The sequence below is a fragment of the Stegostoma tigrinum genome, chromosome 1, assembly GCF_030684315.1.
Source record: "Stegostoma tigrinum isolate sSteTig4 chromosome 1, sSteTig4.hap1, whole genome shotgun sequence".
Lineage (NCBI taxonomy): Eukaryota > Metazoa > Chordata > Chondrichthyes > Orectolobiformes > Stegostomatidae > Stegostoma > Stegostoma tigrinum.
Window position 1 is genome coordinate 37,232,083 of NC_081354.1, and position 16,737 is coordinate 37,248,819.

A 16,737-nucleotide genomic window follows, 5' to 3' on the forward strand; every position below is an offset into this window, starting at 1 on the left:
GGAAGTGAGGAAGTTTGCTGATAATTGCACAATTGTCAAAACAATTCAGGACTCATCAGAAACAGAACAACATTTGTATCCAAATGTACCAAGACCTAGACAAACTAGATGGCGTGGTGGCTCAGTGGTTAGCACTGCTACCTCAAAGTGCAAGGGACATGTGTTCAATTCCAGTTATGGGTGACCATCTGTGTGGACAAGCACGTTTTCCCTGTATCAGCGTGGGTTTCTCTAGGTATGTGATCTGGTTTCCTCCAACTGATTAGAACTGTAGAAGTTATGTTAATTGGCCATGCTAAATTGGCCTATAGTGTCCAGGGATGTGCAGGTTAGGTTCTTTAGCTATGAGGTTACAGAGATATAGTGGGGAGGCTAGGTATAGATGGGATGATCTTCGGAGGGCTAGTGCAGACTTTGATGGGCTGAACTGCCTCTTCATGCACTGTGGGGATTCTATGAACATCCAAGCTTAAGTTGATATCTATCAAGTAAAATTTGTGCCATGCAAGTGGCAGAAAATGGCCACCTCTAACAAGAAAAAAAATGCAACCACCTCTTCTTGGTATTCAATGGCATCACCATCCATTGAATCTCACACTGTCAACACACTTAGGATTGACAATGACTAGAAGCTGAACTGAATCAATCATGTAGCCACTAGCTAAAAGAGCAGGTCAGAGGGTAAGAATTGTGCAGCAAATAACATATTAATGACTCCCCAGTGCCTATTTACCATTTACTAGGTACATGTTGGGAATCTAACAAAACAGTTTCCATTTGCCTGGATGATTGGAATCTCCAAAACAGTCAAAAAGCTCAACACTATCCAGGACAAAGCAGCTCATTTGGTTAACATTCCAACCACCACCCTCAACATTCAAAACCTCCATCACCAAAGCACAGTGGCAGCAGGGATTATGCCCACAAATATTCATTTAGCACCTCACCAAGGCACTTTTGGCAGCTCCTTTCAAACCCAAGACCTCTACCAACCAGAATGACAAAGGTAGTGGGTATATGAGATCACCACTATTTACAAGATTCCCACCAAGCCACGTACAGGCTGATTTGAAATTATGTTGGCATTCCTCACTGTTGCTTGCTCAAAATCCTGGAATACTCATCCAAACAGCATTATGGGTTTATCTATTCCCCATGGACTGCAGCAGTTCAAAACAGAAACTTACCATCACATTATCATGGACAAGTAGGAATGGACAATAACGTGCTGGCCTAGCCCTGAACATGAATAAATTTTTCCCTCAAGAAGTTATTGATTAGGTTTCAGCTGGAGTATTGCACAAATTTCTGGGCACAATACTTGAGAGGGGTTGTTAAGACCTTAAAGGTAATAGGATAGGGTATACAGTATAAAGGTGACTTAGAAAGATGAAATTCTCCAATTATGTGAATGTTTAGAGGAGCTGTGATTGGTGTCCACTGGTGGACATTAATGGGAAACCTAACAGAAAGATGTTCAAATTTTTGAAGAATTTTGATTGTGTAAAGAGGTAGGAGCTATTTTCCTTAGTGAGAGGTTATAGATTTAGAATGATTGCCAAAAGAATTAGGGGAGAAATGAGAAAATTTTTCACACAAATGGCTATTATGTTTTGGAACACACTGTCTGAAAGGATGGTGCAAACAAAGTTTACAGGACCCTCCTTCACCTTCCTTCAACTTCCTCCTTTAAACCAGTACAGCCTATCTATGAAGAGTGGGTACAGTAACTTAAACTTACGCTTACAACCAGCCGCTCAGATATTGACAATACACATTGGAGGGTTGCATAGAGGCTACAATAATGTGTAATGAGTTACTGAGTGCCAGTTGGCTGCAACTCACTGATGAAAAGCTAGTGTTGTATCCATCTTCTGGAGGCTCTGATCACACATGAGCTCTGCTAAAAAGGCTCAAATTAGGACTTTGATAGAGGAATGTACAGGAGAGTGTTGATCTACTTACACACATAGATGCTTCAGTCACTGTCAATGAGTAAGGAAGATTTTAGCTTCCAAGTTTTCATGTCCAATTGGAGCCAAATCGTAGAGGCTAGATCCACCAGATTTCTGATGGCTGATGTTGCAAATTGTATTGCAACACAGCATCTCAATGCTGCAGTGGAAATTCAGGCTGAAGCTGTGAAATCCATACTTGTTGCTATGCCAAGCCTAGCTTGGTACCCATCAGGCTCAGGTTGTTGCTATCATGGCTGTCAATACAATTGCATCAAGTGAAAGGCAGAATCAGTAGTCCGGCAATTTGTTCTCTGATAGTTCAAGGGATTGCTGAAGACTCTCCCATGAGAAAGACAGCAACTCTGTGGTGCCTAGTGTGATTGTCCCTTCTCTTCTTATCACTGCTCCCTGTCCAGTGCATTTACTATTGCCTGTTGGCCAGTCAGACTGGTCTACTACTGCCCATAATGAAATGGGGTAGACTTAAGGTTCAAAATCCAGTTGCTTGAGATGTCTCTCCATTTAGCCTCTCCCATTGCAAACAGCAGCTTTCCATTTACCATGCTAAAGTTACAGGGTAGACCCATGAGACTAGACTAAGTAACCCACAAGTCATACACCGAGCATAGATTCCCTACAGTGTGGGAAGAGGCTATTCAGCCCATCGAATCTGCACCAACCCTCTGAAGGACTTTACACTCAGACCTAACCCGTGACTCTATTCCCACAAATCCATATTTACTGTGGCTAACTCACCCAAACTGCGCATCTTTGGATGGTGGGATGAAACTGAAATACCCGGAGGAAACCCACAGATATTAATAAATGTACATTTTATCATTGAAACTAAAGCTGCAGCCTGTGATAATAGGAACTGCAGATGCTGGAGAATCTAAGATAACAAGGTGTAGAGCTGGATGAACACATCAGGCCAAGGAGCATCACTGATGAAGGGTCTAGGCCCAAAACATCAGCCTTCTTGCTCTTATGATGCTGCTTGTCCTGCTGTGTTCATCCAGCTCTACACCTTGTTATCTCTAAATCAGCAGCCTTGTGTGTTTACGTTTCAGTGAAAGGCCAATACATTAAAGTTAAAAATGCTTCAAGCCAGAATTCATTCCAGGTTTGAACTGTTCTGTAGTCACATCAATTGGTATTGTAACATGCTCCAGTTTAATAGCTCCATGCTGACACCCCCCTTCTTTCCTCCTTCTTGTCCTCAAATCTCCTCCTGTTCCACCTCCTTCTCACTTCCTGTTCTTCATCCCAAGGAGCTCACGTGAGAATCATTTTGTGAAGGATGTAGTAGGCCAGCACAAACGTGTAACCATATTCTGGTAAATCCATGCATTTTTCAAGCAATTGGATTATTGTTTTAGAACAGTGTTGGGCTTGTTCCATTACATTCCTGGTGACAGATGGCTGTTTATGTACATGGTTATCCACATATATTCAGGAGGGGATTGGGAGTCATGCGCCACATAGCCACCAAGCAGCAAGTCACTAGTTTATTGTGATGTCTCATAAAAAGGGTCACTTGGTACAGTGTGAAAACATTGTGGATCCTGCCAGGATATTGAATATCCATCAATATGGGATTGTTTTAATCAGCCACTCCTCTCCATACTACTAGTGTATTTGGATGCAGTGAGTTGATTCATGAAATAAAACTGGCTGCATTTCATCACTTTCCCACCAACCTGTCTTGTTATTGGTGGTGACAGAGTCACATTGCCTAACCCCGTCTCTGGTGTCTTCTAGCCAGGTTTGTCCAAAATCTGAGACTACCTTTTAAATTTGTCCTCTATTAGTTCTTCATCTTTGCAACAGTCTGTAGACCAGAAGACCATGACTTGATCCTGGTGTGGTTGGGACTTCAATCTGACCAGCCAAAGCTCCCTAGGTGAGATTTTCCCACTATATAGGAGCAAAACTCCCTCTCTAAAACAATCATGGATACAGGAAACTACCAATTGCACACTGAAGGATGATACCTCTGGCAGTGTGGCACATCTTGCCTTCAATATCTACTTAGCAATGTGGGTACAGCTGCAAGTTCCCTTTGGAATTTTGTCACTCTGGAAAGAGATACAGCTGCTCCAATTTATTCTCTGTTTAGAGAACTGACTGGAATTTCCTCTCCTGGAATGCAGGGCATCTACAGTTACCTTGCTGATACAGCAATGCATGGGTAAATGGTGCTATGTTGACAATCGCATTGGCTCCAGCTTGGAAGGATCTTGAAGCATTGAAACTGAGGACCACAATAAAATTAACCGCTGGTGGAATCACCATTCTCACCTTACTTTACAGCGGGAGGCCCATTTGGAGGAAGAGATACAGTTCAATGGTCATTTTGGAGAAATTTTGTTACATTTGACACTGGTTTTTGCTGGTGTACTTAAGAAAACTGGTTCATCAACACCATTGACAGGTACAACCCTGAGAGTTTGCATGGCTTCCTCTTAACTGATTCTTATCCGTGTTGCAAAAACAGAAATTGCTGGAGAAATTCAACAAGTCTGGCAGCATCTGTGAAGAGAAAGCAGAGTTAATATTTCAGGTCCAGTGACCATTCTTCAGACTTGGGACTTCCCTTGTCCAGTCCCTTCCTATGTATATCACGATTCTTCTGACACATTACATCAGTTTCAGAATTTACAATTCACAGGTATTAGCTGCTTCGACTTCTCCATGGATGCGCAATCCCTTTACACACCAATCTCCCCAACCCCATCAGGTTGGTCTTATGGCTTTCCATTTCTTCCTGGAAAGAAGGTCCAAACCATCCCTATCTAGCACCTCCTCCACCCCGGCTGACCTCATCTATGTCTTCTCCTATGTCCATTACTCACTCCCACAGCCCAGGGCCTGTCAATGACATAGGCTGTTTTTTAGCACAACCAATCCCATTTTCACCTACTTGTGGTCCCCATTAACAGCTTTGCTTTCTCCTGCATAATAAAAACAGTTCTGAAGGGTCACTAGACTTTGGGATGGCACAGTAGCTCAATGGTTAGTACTACTGCCTCACAGTGCCAGGGACCTAGGTTTGATTCCAGCCTTGGGCAACTATCTGTGTGGAGTTTATATAATCTCCCCATGTCAGCATGAATTTCCTCCAGATGCTCCAGTTTCCTCTGACAGTCCAAAGATAGGCAGGCTAGGTGGATTGGTCAGGGTAATAAAAACTGCCCCTTAGTGCCCAGGGATATGCAGGTTTGATGGATTAGCCATGGTATAAACCCCATTTGGGGTCACTGGGGTGGGAGTTGGTGTTCAGCTAAAATAGTTGAATCCGAGTCATGATTCACAATCTGAGACAAGAGTGACTCAGTTCCCACTTACTGTCCTTTTCAATTCCCTTGCCCTGCCAAAGAAAATAAATTCAAATCTGAATAATTCATATTGACTTGAGAATTACAAAAACAAATTAATTTTTCACTCAAAAGTTACACTTCAAAGCTTTAATTTATTTGTACCAATAAATACAAATTTAAAATGATGATATAAAAATGGTCACAGCAAATGATTATACCTTTAACAGGTTTGAGAAAGAAGATAAAAGGAAATAATTCTGAAAAGTGAAAGTAGCTCCCCCTGAACTATCTGTGCTCTCAGATCCAATCTTCACTTTGTCATCAAGCCTGCCAACAAAGGTATGAAGCAGATGAAGACCAGGAAATTAACATATCAAAGGCATGAATGATAATGGGAACTGCAGATGCTGGAGAATCCAAGATATCAAAGTGTGGAGCTGGATGTACACAGCAGGCCAAGCAGCGTCTCTGGAACACAAAAGCTGACGTTTCGGGCCTAGACCCTTCTCAGAGGGGGGGATGCGGAGAAGGGAACTGGAATAAATAGGGAGAGAGGGGGAGGTGGACCGAAGATGGAGAGAAAAGAAGATAGGTAGAGAAGAGAGTATAGCTGAGGAGGTAGGAAGGGAATAGGTCAGTCCAGGGAAGACAGACAGGTCAACGAGGCGGGATGAGGTGGTAGATAGGAAATGGAGGTACGGCTTGAGGTGGGAGGAAGGGATGGGTGAGAGGAAGAACAGATTAGGGAAGCGGAGACAGACTGGGCTGGTTTTGTGATGCAGTGGGTGAGGGGGAGAATTTGAAGCTTGTGAAGTCCACATTGATACCATTGGGCTGCAGGGTTCCCAAGCGGAATATGAGTTGCTGTTCTTGCAACCTTCGGGTGGCATCATTGTGGCACTGCAGGAGGTCCATGATGGACATGTCGTCTGAGGAATGGGAGGGGGGGTTAAAATGGTTCGCGACTGGGAGGTGCAGTTGTTTGTTGCGAACGGAGCAGAGGTGTTCTGCAAAGCGGTCCCCAAGCCTCCGCTTGGTTTCCCCAATGTAGAGGAAGCCACACCAGGTGCAATGGATACAATATACCACATTGGCAGATGTGCAGGTGAATATCTGCTTGATATGGAAGGTCATCTTGGGGCCTGGGATGGGGGTGAGGGAGGAGGTATGGGGGCAAGTGTAGCACTTCCTGCGGTTGCAGGGGAAGGTGCTGGGTGTGGTGGCGTTGGAGGGGAGTGTGGAGCGGACAAGGGAGTCGCAGAGAGAGTGGTCTCTCCGGAAGGCAGACAAGGGTGTGGATGGAAAAATAGCTTGGGTGGTGGGGTCAGATTGTAGATGGCGGAAGTGTTGGAGGATGATGCGTTGTATCCGGAGGCTGGTGGGGTGGTGTGTGAGAACGAGGGGGATCCTCTTGGGGCGGTTGTGGCGGGGGCGGGGTGTGAGGGATGTGTCGCGGGAAATGCGGGAGACGCGGTCAAGGGCATTTCCTGCGACACATCCCTCACACCCCGCCCCCACCACAACCGCCCCAAGAGGATCCCCCTCGTTCTCACACACCACCCTACCAACCTCCGGATACAACGCATTATCCTCCAACACTTCCGCCATTTACAATCCGACCCCACCACCCAAGACATTTTTCCATCCCCTCCCCTGTCTGCTTTCCGGAGAGACCACTCTCTCCGTGACTCCCTTGTTCGCTCCACACTGCCCTCCAACCTCACCACACCCGGCACCTTCCCCTGCAACCGCAGGAAATGCTACACTTGTCCCCACACCTCCTCCCTCACCCCCATCCCAGGCCCCAAGATGACATTCCACATTAAGCAGAGGTTCACCTGCACATCTGCCAATGTGGTATACTGCATCCACTGTACCCGGTGCGGCTTCCTCTACATTGGGGAAACCAAGCGGAGGCTTGGGGACCGCTTTGCAGAACACCTCCGCTCAGTTCGCAACAAACAACTGCACCTCCCAGTCGCAAACCATTTCCACTCCCCCTCCCATTCTCTTGATGACATGTCCATCATGGGCCTCCTGCAGTGCCACAATGATGCCACCCGAAGGTTGCAGGAACAGCAACTCATATTCCGCCTGGGAACCCTGCAGCCATATGGTATCAATGTGGACTTCACCAGTTTCAAAATCTCCCCTTCCCCTACTGCATCCCTAAACCAGCCCAGTTCATCCCCTCCCCCCACTGCACCACACAACCAGCCCAGCTCTTCCCCCCCACCCACTACATCCCAAAACCAGTCCAACCTGTCTCTGCCTCCCTAACCGGTTCTTCCTCTCACCCATCCCTTCCTCCCACCCCAAGCCGCACCCCCAGCTACCTACTAACCTCATCCCACCTCCTTGACCTGTCCGTCTTCCCTGGACTGACCTATCCCCTCCCTACCTCCCCACCTACACTCTCTCCACCTATCTTCTTTACTCTCCATCTTCGGTCCGCCTCCCCCTCTCTCCCTATTTATTCCAGTTCCCACCCCCCCATCCCCCTCTCTGATGAAGGGTCTAGGCCCGAAACGTCAGCTTTTGTGCTCCTGAGATGCTGCTTGGCCTGCTGTGTTCATCCAGCCTCACATTTTATTACAAGTACAGCCAGTCTGATGGCTCTTAGGAATTGGCACAATTCAGTTGTTATTTTCAGATCTCTAGGCTATCATTGAGCTGACAGCTTGGAACCAGATTTTTCAGCCTGCTGTTCTATAAGGTTATTTAATTTTATCAATTAAAGTATCTTTAGTAATAATTTTACTATTTTGTAAAGAACAACCTATTAAGAGACATGTGTAAAACTTGATGCAATTCTTTTCCTTTTAAACAAAATTTGAAGTTTAATAAGTTTTGTTTTCAGTATTTGCTGCTAAGATGATTAGGGACTGATGAGCTCAGTGGATTTGATTCCCAATCTATCTAAGGTAGATTTAGAATCTATCTCTACTCCCTGCTGGTCACAATAAAAGGCAATGATAAACCTACATTGAACAAAACTGCCAAGAAAAATGGTTTGGAATGAAAAATCAGCAGACTATTAGCCAATCTACATTCGGGCAGAACACTAATCGAATAGTGAGTAAACTTTGTGTGGAATAGAATACTTCATTAATGTGGAGCTGCATCATAAATTTTTTTTCCCTTATTCTTTCATTGGATGTAGGCAATGATGTCAACAGGAATACTGTTTGCATTAACTCCAAATAAGTCCAAATATTGATTAGTTTTTTTGACAGCTTTTGCAATTCTTGATAGCTGTGGCAGTGCCAATGATGAATAGCAAAGTAATTAAAGGGGTCATCAATATTGCTGTCAAAGGCATTTGCTCAGCAAAAAGTTACTCATAAGTGCTCAATTTGGGTTCCATCAGAGTCACTCAGCTCCTGATTTCATCATGCCTTGATCTAAGCTTGGGAAAACATAGAAGTACAAACAAGAGCTGAGAATGACTTCCCTTGACATCAAGGCAATACTTGACTGAGTATGGGCATCAAGGACCCCTATCGAAACTGATTGAGTGGGAAAGTACTCCACTGATTGGATGATATGGAGGTGCTGGTGTTGAACTGGAGTGGACAAAGTTAGAAGTGGGCAGGTTGTCATCCAACAGGTTTATTTGAAATCACAAGCTTTCTGAGCACTATCCTTTCATTTGGTGAAGTCCATTTGATGAAGGGGCAGTGCTTCAAAAGCTTGTGATTTCAAATAAACCTGTTGGGCTAGAATTTGGTGCCATGTGACCACTAATTGGAGTCATACCTAGTACAAAGGGAGATGGATATTACAGGTCAATCATCTCAGTCCCAGAAGACTTTTGCAGGAAATCTCAGGGTACTGTCCTAGGCAAAAATAGCTTCAATTGCTTCATCATAAACCTTTCCATCATAAGATCAGAATGGAGATGTTCATTAATAATGGCACAGAGTCCAGTAACATTGGCACCTCCTCAGATACTGAAACAGTCTATACCCAAATACAGTAAAATCTGGACAGAGTCTGGATTTGGGCTGATAAGTAGCAAGTAATAAACAGCGACATAAGTGCCATGCAATAATCATTTCCAAAAACTGAAAATCTAACCATCTTCCCCTGATATTTAATGGCATTTCCATTATTAAGTCCCCCCATTACCAGCAACCAGGGAGATGCGAAGGATAAGAAATTGAACTGAACTGACGATCTAAATACAATGGCTACAAGGGCAGGTCAGAGGCTAGGAAGTCTGTGGTCAGTAACTCTCCTCTCCCCATTGCCTGCCCACTATCTACAAAGCACCAGTCAGAAGTTTGATGAAATACTCTCCATGTTCCAAGGAATAAAGTCCTATCCTGGCCAACCTGTCCCTTTAACTCAGGCCTACTAATCCTGACAACATCCTCGTAAACATTCTTTACACTCTTTCCAGTTTAACTGTGTCTTTCCTATAGCAAGGTGGCCAAAACTGTACACAATACTCCAGTGCAGCCTCACAAATGAATTATGCAACTTTTACATAATATCCCAACTCCTATACTCAATGCCTTGACCGATACTGGCCAGCATGCTAAATGCCTTCTTCACCACCCTGTCTACCTGTGACACCGCTTTCAACAAACTATGTACTTGTACTCCTAGGTCCCTCTGTTCCACAACAATCTTCAGGACCCAAGATAGTAGGAACTGCAGATACTGGAGAATCTGAGATGACAAGGTATAGAGCTGGATGAACACAGCAGGCCAAGCAGCATCAGAGGACCGGGAAGACAAACGTTTTGGGCCTAGATCCCTCTTCAGAAAATTTTCTGAGTCATCATAGCAGAAAATTTTCTCAAGAAGGGTCTAGGCCTGAAACGTCTGCCCTCCTGCTCCTCTGATGCTGCTTAGCCTACTGTGTTCATCCAGCTGTTCATCTTGTTATCTCACTCTTCAGGACCTTATCATTTTCTGTACAAGTCTTACCCTGGTTTGACTTTCCAAAGTGCAACACCTCACACATCTGTATTGAATTACATTTGCCAAACCTCAACCCACATCCCTATCTGATCAAGATCCCTCTGTAATTTTTGGTAACATTTCTCGCTATCAATGATACCTCCTAATTCAGTATCGTCTGCAAGCTTACTAATCATGCTTTGTATATGCACAAATAAGAAAGGTCCCAGCACTGAGCCCTGTGACGCACCACTAGTCACAGGCCTCCAACCCGAGAAACCCTTCTTTTCCCATTTGCAGTAATATCAGACTGATCTCTTTTCTCACTATCTCCCTTTGTTCCACGTCTCCACCAACATGCCCCCAACCTTCTCCCCAAACCCCGCCGAAAATTTAAATCCTTCTGAGTAGCTCTAGCAAATCTCCCTGCCAGTACATTAGTCCCCTTCCAATTTAGGAGCAATCTGCCCTTCTTATACAGGTCAATTTTACCCCAGGAGAGATTCCAATGATCCAAAAATGTGAATCCTTTTTCCCCTGCACAAAGCTCCTCAGCCACACTTTCATCTGCTTGATCCTCCTATTCCTACCATCACTAGCTTGTGGCAGCAGGAGCAATCCAGATATTACTAACCTCGAGGACCTACTTTTTAAATTCCTGCTTAACTTCCGATATTCTCTCCTTAGAATCTTATCCTTTTCTCTTCCTATGTCATTAGTTCAAATGTGTACGACAACTTCTTGCTGATCCCTCTACACTTTAAGAATATTCTGCACCGTGTCTGAGATATTCTTGATCCTGCCTCCAGGGAAGCAACATACTATTCTAATGAGTCATTGTCGGCTGCAGAATCAGCTGCCTGCACTTCTGATTATACAGTTCCCGATCACAATCAATCGCTTGGAACCCATCACATGCCTCATTATAACAAGGTGTGAAGCTGGATGAACACAGCAGGCCAAGCAGCATCTCAGGAGCACAAAAGCTGACATTTCGGGCCTAGACCCTTCATCAGAGAGCTCGTTCCCATTATCTCTGATCACACTCCTCATTACGTTAGAGCCAGTCTCGGTACCAGAAACCTGTCAGTGCTACATTCCACTGGAAGCTCATCACCTCCTACAGTTTCCTAAACAGCTTACTTGTTTGAGATGGGGATAGCCACATGAGACTCCTGCACTACCTGCCTACTCCACTTACCTTTCCTGGAGGTCACCCATCTACCTGACTGTATTTTGGCTTGTCTCCCTGCAACTGCCATCCATCGTACCCTTTAGCTCTTGTAAATCCCTTATTGTCTCTAACTGCCGCTCCAACTGATCCACGCAATCAAATAGGATTCGCAACCAAACACACTTCCTGTAGACATAATCATCAGTAACATGGAAATTCACCCCAATCTCCCACAATTAACAGTTTAAATGAAAAAGACCAAGTCTATGTATTGAAGGTACTTCAAGATATTTCAATAGTTTTAAGCTTGATACCAGCGCGAACGTCACTCTATTAACAGATCATAAACGGAGGGTGAGAAAAACAAAGGTTATAACCTACAACAGTGAAATTACATGGCTCAAGATGTACGAGACTTCATATTAAAGATAAGCTACAAGCAACCCTGCAATACAAGTGGTGCCAGGGAATAGAGAATGAAAATGTACTTCACAATTAAGAATTCACACTTTTGAGCACGAATCTGATTCTTGACTTCAACTTTATTCAAATGGTGGAAAGTATTAAACTAGTTGCAATTGACAGCAAACTGACCAAGAAGTAGCCAGCCATGCTGCAAATGTTCATAAAGACATGAGTTATTGAACAACTGGTTAATGAACAACCAGACGTGGAACCACAGGGAAAGGGAATATTACTTGTTGAACAAATGGTCAAAGGATAACTAGTAGAAGATACTGTCAGGCTTCCTGGACTCACAGAAAAATCCAAATAGAGAAAATCCACTCATTTAACAAATGTCTCATACTGTCAACAGGATGGACATCTATAAAAGGATGGCAGAAATGTGTATGTGGAAAGGATGTTTATTCTTGTGGATAAATCAAGAACTATGGAATAGAGCAAAGAACTCCTTTATTAATTTCCATTTTTGTGCAAGAAAGAGATTCTGATTTAAAATGTGGAGTCATTCTTTATGACTGGAAAAAGGGGATTTTTTGCCTTTCGGGGGTTGAAATGTCTGCCTCAGAAGACAGTGGACATGAGATCTTTGAATACTGTTAAGATGGGTTGATAGATACTTTATTAGACCAGGGAATCAAAGGTTCTTGGGAATAGATGAAAATGTAGATATTGGAACAAAACAAATCGGTCATGATCTTATTGAATGGCAGAACAAGATAAAGCTCTGAGCAACCTATTTAGAGTCATTGGATCATGCAGCATAGAAACAGCACCTTCAGCCCAATATGTCTATGCAAGCAACAAACACCAAGCTATACTATCCTTTTTCTTGCAATCGGTCTACAGCCTACAATGCCCTGTCATTTTAAGTGCTCATCCAGATGCTTCTTTCCTCCACCATCCTTTCAGGCACAATATTCCACATTTTACCACCTTCTGGGTAAAAAACAAATTCCTCAGATTCCATGTAGACTTTCATCCCCTCACCTTAAACTTATTGCTGTCTGGTCTTAATCATATCTACCATGGGGAAAGATTCTTGCAATTTGCCCTATTTATGCCTCTCATAATTTTGGATCCCTCAATTAGCTTCCCATCAATCTCCTATGTTCTAGTAAATCAAACTCAGCCTATCTAGCTCTCCTCATAGCCAAGGCAACATCCTGGTGAAATTCCCCTGCATCATCTCCAGTGCAATCACATCCTTCTGATAGTGCGGTGTCCAGGACTGCAAGCTGTATTCCACAGGTGACCTAATCAATTCCTTATAAAATTGCAACAAGACTTCACTGCTGTTACATACTTCACCCCGGCTAATGAAGGCGAGCATCCCCTATGCCATCGTCATCACTCTTGACCTGTTTGAACACATTACTGAATCTATAACTGAAATTTAAACTGAAAGAACTATGGATGCTGTAAATCAGAAATTTCTGGAAAAGCTCAGCAAGTCTGACAGCATCTGTGGAGAGAAATCAGAGTTAATGTTTTAGGTTGAGTGAACCTTCCTCGGTTCTGTACTGACCTTTTTCAGCAATTTCTGTTTCTGTTTCTTTAACGGAAGTTGTCTGGCAGCAACACAGCCTGGCAAACGAATTATCATTGCAAATTTGAATTTAATGTCAGATGATGAGACGATGCAAGCTCCCTTCAATGCCAGGAGTCACTAATGTTTCTAAACATTGGGCAGTCATCAGTGATCATCCCCCTTCTAATCTTATGATGATTAGGCCATTAATCAAGCAGGTGAAGGTGGTAGAGCTGAGGTCACTACCCCGAGGAACTCTTGCAGAGATGTCCTAGGACAGACAGAATTGACCTCCAACAGCCACAACCATGCTCCTTAATGCTAAGTATGACTCTACCAGAAAAAAACTTTTCCCCCGTCTCATACTGACACCAGTTTTGCTTCGGATCCTTGATGCCACATTTGGTTGACTACTGTTTTCGTGTCAAGAAATGTCACTTACACCTTGCCTCTGTTGTTCAGCTCTATATTCATGTTTGCACCTGTAGACATTACCTAAAACACATGGACTTCAGTAATTCATGAAGGCAATTCACTGCCAGGAGAAGTTGAGCAATTGGGGACCAATACTTTTACTGGAGCATTTTTATTTCAGAAATGAATAAAAAATGAAGCAGACCTCTGCTCCATGCAAGTAACAAAGAAGAGAATTCAGAAGGAAGAAGACTTTTCCTGAAGACCACTTCAGAATTTTTTTCATACGAATAGGGTGAAAGTACCATTCCGGGGAAACCTTATCATATCAAGTTCAATGAAAGGTAGGTGCAGAGGTAGATGCAAAGATTAAGCAGCAAGAGCCAGAAGGAAGCACACAGAACATTTATGAAACGAAGATACAAAAATCACTCTCAGTTAGAAGTCAATTTTTTGTTTGGTGAAGATGATATAAAAGTTGGAAAGTTGCATAAGCAGCCGAAAGGTGCTGATGAGCTGGGAATTTTCTCAAAAATGGCCAAACCATGAGCTAAGTTGTTATTGGTTTGTTGGTTGGTTATTTGAAAAGTAACTCTGGAAAGCTAGATCAGTAGGATTTTACCGTCCAACTTAGGGCTTGTAAAGTGTATGTTGATGATGATAATTACGTCCATGTGACTTGAAGCTGAATGTTTTTTATTGGATGATGCTCTGGACCTTCACTGTACAAATAAGAAACACAGATTGTGTGACTGAATACCCTCACAGTGCCACACTTCTGGAGAGAATGATACAAGTGCTTCTGGTTGTGTAAGATGTACCTTTGTTGCGTCAATTATTTGAGTGAAGTTTACTCCTTTATTTGAATGATCATTTATTTATGAATTCTTGTTTAATTTTAGTCGTTATTGGTTTATGTTCAAGCAAAGTGGAATTTTGTTGGCGGTTTCTGCATTTAGGACTCATCCAGTATTTTGGTTTAATTTGGAGTTAGCATGGTGTTCCTGGAGTTTGTATCACAAAACATATCAGAGTTCAAAATACAGTGCATTTGGGGGGCAGCATAACGTCAAATAGTCAGTTTGTATCAACTGAGAAAAGTGCACCCAAGAAGGATATGATTCATTAACTTTGCCTTTTGAAGAGTGGCGCTGGTAAGATTAACAGGTTGTCTGGATACACCCATTACGTTAGTTGCATTAATCATAGACTGAAACAATTAGTTTGATTTGTATTTGCACAATAAGTTGAGCAAGTGATCTGTGAAGGAATGGAATGGTATGAATTCTACATCCTAAATTCATTAAATATACTGTTCACCAGTGAAGGATCTAAGTTCCTTTGATAGAGTCTTTCAAGCCCACAGTCTCCACAACTGAGAAGGGCAAGGGCAGCAGACACCACGAAAGACGACAACCCTGCAGATTCTCACTGAAGCCACACACTGTCATAACCAGGAAACATATTTTGTTCAAAGTGGAAATTTTATGCAGTGGGGTTAAGAGGCATTTTAACTAGGGTTTACAGCAAGAAGTAAATTATCCAGAGTGAGAAATGAGTGGGAAAGGATAAAAGGCATGGATTGAAATGCCGACCCGCAATGAGACCAGAGACAGACTGACATCATGAGCCAGAGGGATACAGCGCAGGGAATGCAATTGTTTTATGAAAAGGGTTGGTGAATATTTCAAATCTTTAAAATAAAAGCATGGTCCCCAGTTCCCTTATTGTTGCTGGATCAAAATCATGAAATTGTCTTCCTGACAGAAATGTGGATGGACTGTAACAATTCAATACGGTTTTGCCCAACTCAAGGACAATTAAGGATTGACTAATGCTAGCCAGCAACACTTGCATCCCATGAAATAATAAAGAATTCTGTGGATATTGCCTGCCTACATTATCAATTTTGTAGCAGCCAGCATCTCTTAGACAGATGGTGCAGCAAGGCTGTAAGCACTGTCATGTTTAGAGGAAGAGATACATCAGTGAATTTTCGACCCTCTGAAGATTTGGAATGGAAACATGGGGTCTCAAAAATTACTAGCATCAGGCTCCATGCTAATTCCAAGTTGTTGTTCCATGTGCTGACAATAATTACCAGGATGAACAGAGGATAGTCATGAATTCCATTCTCCTTACAATTTAGGCTGATTGCACAGTTGACTGCAGTTTAATTTTTGAAAGGGGTGGTTAGATTACTCATAACTTTTAAAACTGACTACTGACTAGCTGAAGGCAGGCAGCTACAGGGTAATTTTTTTTTGTTGTCACTTCATTTTAATCAATTGGAAAAAATTGAATTGACATTTCATAAGCCTAGCCTTTAAGTCATGATTCAAACATGCCTACATCTCTTTCAACTTCTGGCTCATCAAATTCTATCAGGCGCTTGGTTTGACTTCCAACATGGAATGCCTTATCTGTACTTAAGTGACCAACAATCATTCCAAGAACAAACCTGATCAAGCATTTTTGTCCAAGATCTTGTCAATTTCCTTTGTCCACTGTCCCTGTTAACTTGATATCTATATTTAAATGGCAAATGGAGATAGATTAATTTAGGATACCTAATTGGCATGGATGAGTTGGGCTGAGGGGTCTGTTTCCATGCTGCAAAGCTCTATGACTTGAAATCAACTTGCTTTCAGACACGAACGTGACCCAATATTCATCTGTGAACACCCCACGCAATATTTTCCCAATTATAGCCTCGGCCTTCATGTAATTTCTAATTCTTTTTCTTTTTGTCAGTTCGTAATCCATAGACATGTGGTATCTGGAATACCTACAGACCTCAATTTGTAAAGGAACTCATGTGGTATGTCCCAAAGATCACTAAAGACACTGTATCAAAAAAGTTTCCTCCATCCATCATCAGTTTGGGATATTATGTCTTCAAAAATGTCAGACTAATGAAGTTGTTTTGTTCAAAAGCAATGACCTCTGTTCATTATTTGGTTGTTT